Consider the following 8,735-nt stretch of genomic DNA (forward strand, 5'->3'; position numbering starts at 1 on the left):
AGAAGGGCAGCCTTGCTCTTTGCTTGCCCTTGTCTCAGGAGCAAGCTAGTGTCCCATGAGTACTGTACCAACCCCTGTGAGGATAGTATCCTCACTGACACAATTATCTACTATTAGGCTCACTTTTTGTAAGTTCTGTCCTCACTTGAAAAGTGACACATTAGTGAGGAAGAATAATGAAACTCTGGAGAACAAACCACATACAAGTCATAGTAGTCATCAAGTAAAATATCCTAGAATATGTCTCTAGTCAAGTTATCCTTCACAGGAACCTTGGGTAGTACATCCCATAGTGCCCCCAATCCCTTATTGGACCACATATTCATTCTCACTCTCCAAGTGCATTCATTGTTCAACGTTTCTGAACTTTGCAGGAGCTGTTTCCTCTGGAATGCCTACTGTAATTTAAAAATGCCTAGGCATCCAGCAAGTCATAGCCAGAACATTATGGCCTCTGAAACATTCACTGCCTTTTCCCCTGTGCTACCCCCATACATTGCGGTCCTCCCTGCCCACAGTCAGCACATAGTAGAGCCATTCAATGTTGGATACATTTTCACAGAAAAGGAAAAAGAGATCCCTAGTGGTGGGAGCTCAGAGAGTGCTTGTGACCCCTTGTTTCAAGTGACAACACCTCCAGGTGCTCACTCATGAACACTCCTACTTGTTGGAAATGCTGGGGGCAAAATAGGAGACTCTGTCCAGGTAAAGGTAGTGAATATCAAGCTCTGCATGTGGCATCTGTCCTAAATCTTGTTCTGTCCCTGTGAAGTCAAAGTCCCCCAGAGGAGACAATATCAGGTACTTAAAGAAGGGAGCCTGGGGTTCAAAGGAGGGGGGAGGATAGAACCCGAAGCTGAAGATGGGATCACTTGGGGAGTTAGTGGAGTTGTAGAGGGACACACAGAGGCCTGAGGACAAGGGGGTAAAGAGACAGTAAGGAACTGAGAACTGGCAGCTGAGAGTTAGGAAATGGGCAGGCACCGGAACCCAAGCTTTGAACCCAGCCTCCCACCTTTAAGTACTTGATATTTTCTCCTCTGGGGTGCTTTGACCTGGCAGGGACAGACTGAGACTTGGGACAGATATCACAGGCTGAGCTTGATATTCACTACTCCTACCTCAACAGAGAGTCTCCTCCATTGCCTCCAGGCCCCCTATTCACATCAAGTTGGTCAACACATCTTCCTAATTCTGCACTTAAAATATAACCAAAATCCAACTATCTGTCATCTACTCTTTGCTTATACTCTACTTGATGCCCTCTGTCTCCAGGAAGGATTCTTATGATAATCAATTCACAACTTTAAAAAAAAATAATTCTGCTGCACTTACATAGTGGCTGTTCCACACAGTAAGATGAGTGCAACAGAGCGACATTTTGTTTTGTCTCAGCAGGGGTATCACATTTTACTTACTAAGCCATGTAAGCCCTCATTTTGTTCCACTGCACCCTCTCCAGCCGCATGTCACACTGGCTATAGTTACTCCCCGCCCCCCTTGGTTTTGGGGCTGGAACACCTATTTCTTCTCCTAAACAGAATTCTCTTTGTTGGATATTTACAAGACCTATGTGCTCACCCCATTCAGTTCCCTACCAAGGGCTACTGTCTGCTTCTGCTTTCCTTTGTCATGTGATCAGAAAATTACCAGACTGCCCCACCCTTCCTCTCCTAATTCCAAAACTCACTGCACTGTACTTAAAGAACCTTCACTAGCTGATATCATATTCTTTTCATGTGTTTTTCTGTGGCTGGATATAGGGTGAAGTGAGTTTACTATTGATTTTACACTTTATTCCAGATTCTGCTCTAGGTCTTTGACACTTGCTGGATGAATAATAAAGCAACAGTACCTAGTTGCTGAGACAGTGTTTGGGACTACCCATAGAACACTGTTATGGGAATGAAGAGCAGGTGAAAAAATGCTGTCAGAAATGTGGCTGCCCAGCCTCATTCTGGAGGGCTCATTGAGATCCCCAAGCCCATTTGTGATCCTGCGAGTCAGGCGATGACATCTCTGCCACAGCCCTAACCTCTTCTCTTGCAGCACAGGGGATGAGCACAGCAGGGGAAACTGGGGTCACTTGGACCAAGTGGCTGCACTGCGCTGGGTCCAGTACAACATTAACAGCTTTGGAGGGAACCCAGGCTCTCTGACCATCTTTGGGGAGTCAGCAGGAGCTGAAAGTGTCTCTTTTCTTGTGAGTGCTCCTAATAGACCCTAATGCCAGCTTTAATGTGGTTCTGAGGTGATGGGCCACTCCAGCCCTAACCACCTTTTCTTATAAGGCTGGGTTCAGGATTGACTCTACTCACTACAAGGATTGACTCTACTTATTACACAACAGCAGATGATGGAAAGCCAGGGCCTTGTTGTCCATGGACCCCCAGGATATTAACTTAATGTACTGTGGCCCTGAGAGTCTGCAGTGCAAACTTTTTTCAAAAATGATTTTATTAAGAAACAAATAACAATGAGATAGTTTCAAAACCAATTAGTAGGACAATTTCAATAATTAATACATTGCGTATTGTTGTCTTAGTGGTTATTCATTATATGAGATGCAGACATGATAGATATCCTGTCCACAAACACTATTAGAACAAATCTTTCTATTTATTGAATTAAGAGAATTTAGCTATATATCTACCCTATTTTGAATATACAGATACAAAATGGTCGTTCATTCGTATCCCCCTTTTTTGTTTAGTTTTGTCAGAGAAGGGTATTCCATTGTCATTTAAATACTGTAGGTGTGTGAATTCAGCAAAATATGCCAATAGTCCAGTAGTCCACAATAGTAGTGGGTTTTGCGTAAGACTGGCAATGTCAGAAGTTGTTGACTTGAGCGTTTTACAGCTCAGCATATTAATATGACTTTACTTTTTATACTTTGTTTTTATACTTTTCCACTGGATGGTTAAGACCAAGATAAAGCAAGACCTATATAACAAGCAATGCAACTTTTGTATCTGACAAGGTCAGTCAAATCCCCTCAGGATATACCCTGAAACCTTGTACTGCAGTTTGTAGATCCTTTGTCAGTGTCAGCCATGTGGATCAACCTTTAATGGTAACAGTCCTGCTGCTATTCTTTTGTTGAGTTATTTGTCTCTTTCATCAGCACAGTAACACTCAAATTACTTTTCTTGGGAAGTAGGGCTGGGCATAAACTACAATAGGAAAAGGCGGAGGACATGATTGAGATGAAGTGTTGTCATTTGGCATTGAGTAGATATTCATGATGAGGGGCAGGGACCGGCTTCCTCCTGGGTGGCCTGATGGCTTGTGAGTACCCACCAGGGAGAACAGAGTCTCTGTGACTGAGTGCAGGCTGGTGGAGGTGGGTGAGAGCAAGGAGGCTTGGAGGATAGACAAGGAGGGGAGAGATGGTCGAGGGGGTGGGAGTCACAGGCATCATATGGGGACATGAGATTTCTCGGAGGCATAAGGAGCAAGCAAAACTCATTGCACATCTACTTCAAAAAACTCCCTCAAAGTAACTCAAAATTGAACAGTGCATTGGCCACGTTTTTTAAAATAGTCTTATCCCTGGATAACCACATGGAGATAGCTTTATATTTTTTAAAGTAGGAAACAAGGAAAGGTACATATAAACTCAAAGAAAAAAAAATCAATCATTCTCAACTCCATTACTGAAGAATAGATTCCATATGGATGTTTTTACATGTATTTCTCTTATTTGTATTGTTTTATGTGCATATATACTTATATATGTATGTTCATATTTATCTACCTGTCATCATTCCATTCATTGTCTCTTGCATTCCTTCTCTGTTGTTATCTCTTATTTTAAGGTAATTGTGTCTGGCAATCTGAGAAACTACTTTGAAGACAACAATATATATTATGACAATGATTGTCAAAGTCCTATCATCTTGTTTTTTGAAGTTCTGTATTGTTTCTAATGTTCTTTTATTTTTTATTTTCTTTAGAAAAGAATTGTAGTGGAACATAAATATTTTTCTAGTCATATATAGTCTTACATAAGATTATTTTTATATCTGGATAGTATTACATGATAGAATAAATATTGTTTATTTACCAAACCTCCTAACAGTGGCACTGTAGCTTATTTCCAGTTTTCAATATTAGCAGTATGATCATTCTTAGATATATTTATACTATCTTCACTGATAGTTCCCTTTTTTTTCTCTTTTATTTTTCCTAATGGTATGTATTGAAACTATAGCCTTGGAAATTCCAGGAAAGACATTTCCACTAAACTGTACTCCCAGTTCTCTGTGTCTCTGTGTCTGTTTGTCTGTCTGTTTCTGTCTCTGTCTCTCTCACTAATGGTTACTTTTCTATGGATAACTTCTGAATAAATAAAGTGCTGAAATGTAATTTATGGCTAGGAATTTGCATACTGTCTTTTTGTGGTTTTGATTGGCTTGATGAGTGAGGTCCACAGGTTTCTGTTCAACGCATATTTCTGGACTCTGCTTCCATCCCTTTGAGGTTCTCTGGAAAGCTGGGCCCACAGAGATCCTGGGAAGCAGGTGGGACATGTGGGAAGCTGCCCTATTCAGGATTCATCAGTGTTTTCCTAGCGACTAAGAAGAGCAAAGTAGTGGGTGGGGGAGCTTTAAAGAGCAAGCGAGTCCCCTGGCTTCCTCCCAGTGAGCATCAACTCTCTTCCTCTCCTCTTCCTTCTAGTCAGCAAGGACATCAAGCCTCTGGCTAAGGTAAATCCTACTGTGGACAACACTCTACCCTTTCTTTCTTTCTACTCTGAATCTTTCTTTCAGTAGAATTCAGCTGTGAAGCACAAAGGTACACTCAAGTCAGAGTGGCTGAGCAGGAAGACCTCTTTCAGCTCTCACATTCCTGAACTGGCTCAAGGGCCTTTATGCGAGTCACATTATTCACGGCTCTTGCAATTCTGTACAAGTTTGGGTGTGTGAGAGACATGGTGACCTTTAAAGCATGGCACATGCATTAACTCTCCTTATAAGACAGGAACACACATTCTGCTTATCTGTGGAAGGGAAACACTGGACAAAGGATAGTAAGTGGAGGACAAAGGAGAGTAAGTGGAGGACGTGAGGTTTGAGCCTGACCGTGGGATTCTGAATTCCACATTGTTTATGCTCACTCCATACAGCCTCTTGAGACATTCAACGTTGTTAATTATGACAGAGCTAAGGTAACTAAGATAGATACGTAACTGGGTAATGTCACAATTACAGCTAGTGTCAAGTGGCACTCTGTGGGATCCAGAATCTTTATATATATGCTGGTGTAGAGTATTTGTGAGTATCTTATAAATATTTTTATAAATTAGATTTGAGAGAAAGCCCCTTTGTCTACATTGATGGGGGAAGAGAAATTGTTCTTAAACTCTGATTTTGCCTATGATCCCTACAGAAAATTGCTATTACTTCTGGGTACAAAACCATCATATCAACTGTCATGGTCCACTGCCTGCACCAGAAGTCAGAGGAAGAGCTTTTACAGTCAACTCTAAAAATGGCAAGTATTTCCACTTTAGGGGCTCCAGCCTGTGTGTTTGGTCCACAGGCTCTGTACCTTCACTTGTCTCCTTTCTTTTTTCAATGTATTTGGGACAGGGCATCACTATGCAGCACAGACTCACAGTGATCCTTCCGTTTTCAGCCTTCCCAGTGCTGGGGTTACAGGCATGCCCCACCACACCAGGATTCAGTGGCCAGCTCAGTGTGCCCAAGGGAAGGGGCCAGCATGGCATGTGATGCCTAGGATCAAACCCTGGTCCCCGCATTTGCCTGAGCAGGCACTTAGTTCATTTATCTCCTTGACCTGGTCAAACTACCTGGGGTAGTCTCTCATCTCTCAGGAGTAGTATCTGTCTCCTGATGCAAACTGGAATTTTATATTTCTTTTTCTATTGTAGAGAACTGCAGCTAAGAACCAAGACCCTGTGGTAATCATCTTTCTGTTATATAACAAAATACCTGAGAAAAGCTACTTAAAGGAGAATAGATTGATTTTGGCTGGCAATTTCTGAGGTCTAAGTCCATGGTCACTTGGTAATATTGTTACATTGTTTCTGGGCCTGTGGAGAAGCAGGACCTAGGGGCAGAGGGGCATGGCTAGGAAAGCTGCTGAGAGAGAGAGAGAGAGAGAGAGAGAGAGAGAGAGAGAGAGACAGACAGACAGACAGACAGATGGACAGACAGACAGAGAGACAGAGATGAAGAAGGAGACAGAGAGAGACACAGTGAGAGAGAGTGAGAGATACAGAGACAGACAGACAGATAGACAGAGAGGCAGAGAGGATGATGACAGAGAGGCAGAGGCAGGCAGGCAGGCAGGCAGGCAGACAGACAGACAGACAGACAGACAGACAGACAGACAGACAGACACAGAATGAGAAAATCAGGACAAGATAAAATCTCCATGGATAAACCCCCAAATGACCTACCCTCTCAAGCTACATCACCATACAGTTTTCTACAACTCCCAATAGCATCATCAAATCAGGCTGACACGGGTGAGGTCAGGCTCCTTACAGTCTAATCCTTCCCACAGCAGCATGCTTCTGAAGCACCATGCTGCACTAGGGAATGAGACCTCGGCCCACAAGGATTATAATAGCTCCAGCAGTAATATGATGAAAACTGCAGAACCACCTAACATTTTTATTTCATATTTTTCCATTCATGTATTCTAATAAATTAAATACTATATGTTCCCACAAATAGCTAACATTCCTTAATGGTGGGATGCTGTGGTGAACAGAAACACTGAGGTGACACCCAGATTTACTTGCATTAACAGGTACTGACTGGGATCACTCCCAAAATATCGGGCCCTGATCTCTGGTGGTCTAGGGCTTACATTGGATAAGAAAGCAGGAAGTAGAGAGGCAGAATGGCTTGTCAGTTGGGGCTTGGTTCACACAATATGCATCATAATGACCAGCTATGCATCACAGTGGTCAGCCATTTCTCGGAGACAGAAACAACAGGAACTAATAGGAAGCATGACCTGAGCAGCTAAGAAACTGAAATATACTGGTTGGTGGTGGGGGCATCTGCTGATACTCATATATTAAACACAGTTTTACAGAAAGGTGACCCAATTTTTCTTGGTTGATTTATAGACTGTCTAAATGATAACAAAGTAGTGGCCTAATATTCTAGGGTTTCAAAACTCAGTCTCAATTAGTCTTTAAAGGTAGCTTCGTATCTGTACAATCAATTTATCTATCATCAAGCCATCCATTCAGTTAAATATCATTTCATCCAATTCATTGATCATTCGGTCAGTGTAGTATAAGCTATCCTATAAATTGTCATTCATCTGATTTCAATCTGTCCATCATACATGAGTCATCCTGCCAAGACACATACACCTACACTCTAACACCCAGGTATTTATTTATTTATTTATTTATTTATTTATTTATTTATTTGGTACAGGGTCTCACTAGCAACTTGAACTTGTTACTATCTCAGCCTCCCCACTGCTGGGATTTCATACCTGTGCCACCACACCTAGTTTCAGTGGCCAGCATGGTGTGCCTGGGATTCAGAGGGTACAACATGTGGTCCCGGGGATTGAACTCAGGTCCTTGGACTTGCCAGGCAGGCACTTAGACCACCAAGCTGTCACTGCAGCCCCAAAACCAACTTTTTTTCTTGTTGTCGTTTTACACAGGATCTCGCTATGCAGTTCAGATTCAGTTCAGACTCCCATCACCTAGTTTTCTAACAGTATCAGTCCATTCATAGCTTATCTGCTAATTTTTAATCTTTTGACCACTTATCCACAAATTCAGCAATAGAGTATGTATAGACCCACTCCCTCCTTAACCCCTCCCTCCCTCCTTTCATCCATTTCCAGATAAGCAAGATTTACCACTGAACCTTGTCTATGCCCACAAGTAGTTAATGGGTTAGGTGTGGTGGGACCACAAAAGTGGTAAATATTTATTAGAGCTAACAGGAGTGTTTTTTTGGAGAAGGTGACTCTCGAGGATGATGGGTGGTTGGGGTGATCTGCTATTACAGGCAAACAGCAGAGAGAATGGAAAAGAAGAGAATGGTCTGGACCTATGAGAATGACTCCCTTTGTGGGGGAAGCTGTGAGTGTGAGCACAGGCATCATTTGAGGCCTTGGTTTGCTTTACTGGATCTTAGACACAGGAGGATTCGTCTGGACCTTTGGGGCCAGCTTTGATCATTTTGTCCTGCCTCTATGGATCGAGTCCAATATAATCTTGGCTCATCAAGCTCAGACAAAGTGACAAAGGTTTCAAAATATCAAGATATAGTTATTTACTATTATTTCCTGGAAAGAGGCAAATATCAATTCATCTACATTTGGAATAGGAAGACCCAAAATGTACAGCAATAGTGACATTAGGAATATTAAGGACATTCCTTCAGAGATTTTTGAATTTTAGGGTAAATTCTTCTACAGTTATACACTGACCCTAGTAAACACACACACACACACACACACACACACACACACACACACACACACCACTTATGCTTGATGTGGCTACAACCCATAGTGGAGTCATTTCTAGTGGCTGTTTCACACGTACAGGTGAGACCTCTTTGCTAAAGTTAAATATTCCAATTCCTGCGGTTTTGATAAGCAAATAGCAAAGACAAGCACTCATTGCACTGAGTTTCACTGAGCTCAAGTGAGTCAGGATTTTTTTTAGCATAGTTTAATAAAATTTATTTCAAGTTGAACAAAAGAGGAAGAGAAAT

The 8,735-nt window shown here is 42.1% G+C and overlaps 1 pseudogene; it reads left to right on the forward strand.

Moving 5' to 3' along the window:
* The window catches only part of LOC111818270, a 17,226-nt pseudogene extending 9,484 nt beyond the window's left edge, over positions 1–7,742 (forward strand).
* Positions 7,743–8,735: the final 993 nt, after the last annotated feature.

The sequence above is a fragment of the Octodon degus genome, unplaced genomic scaffold (assembly GCF_000260255.1).
Source record: "Octodon degus isolate 3935 unplaced genomic scaffold, OctDeg1.0 scaffold00085, whole genome shotgun sequence".
Taxonomy (NCBI): Eukaryota; Metazoa; Chordata; class Mammalia; order Rodentia; family Octodontidae; genus Octodon; species Octodon degus.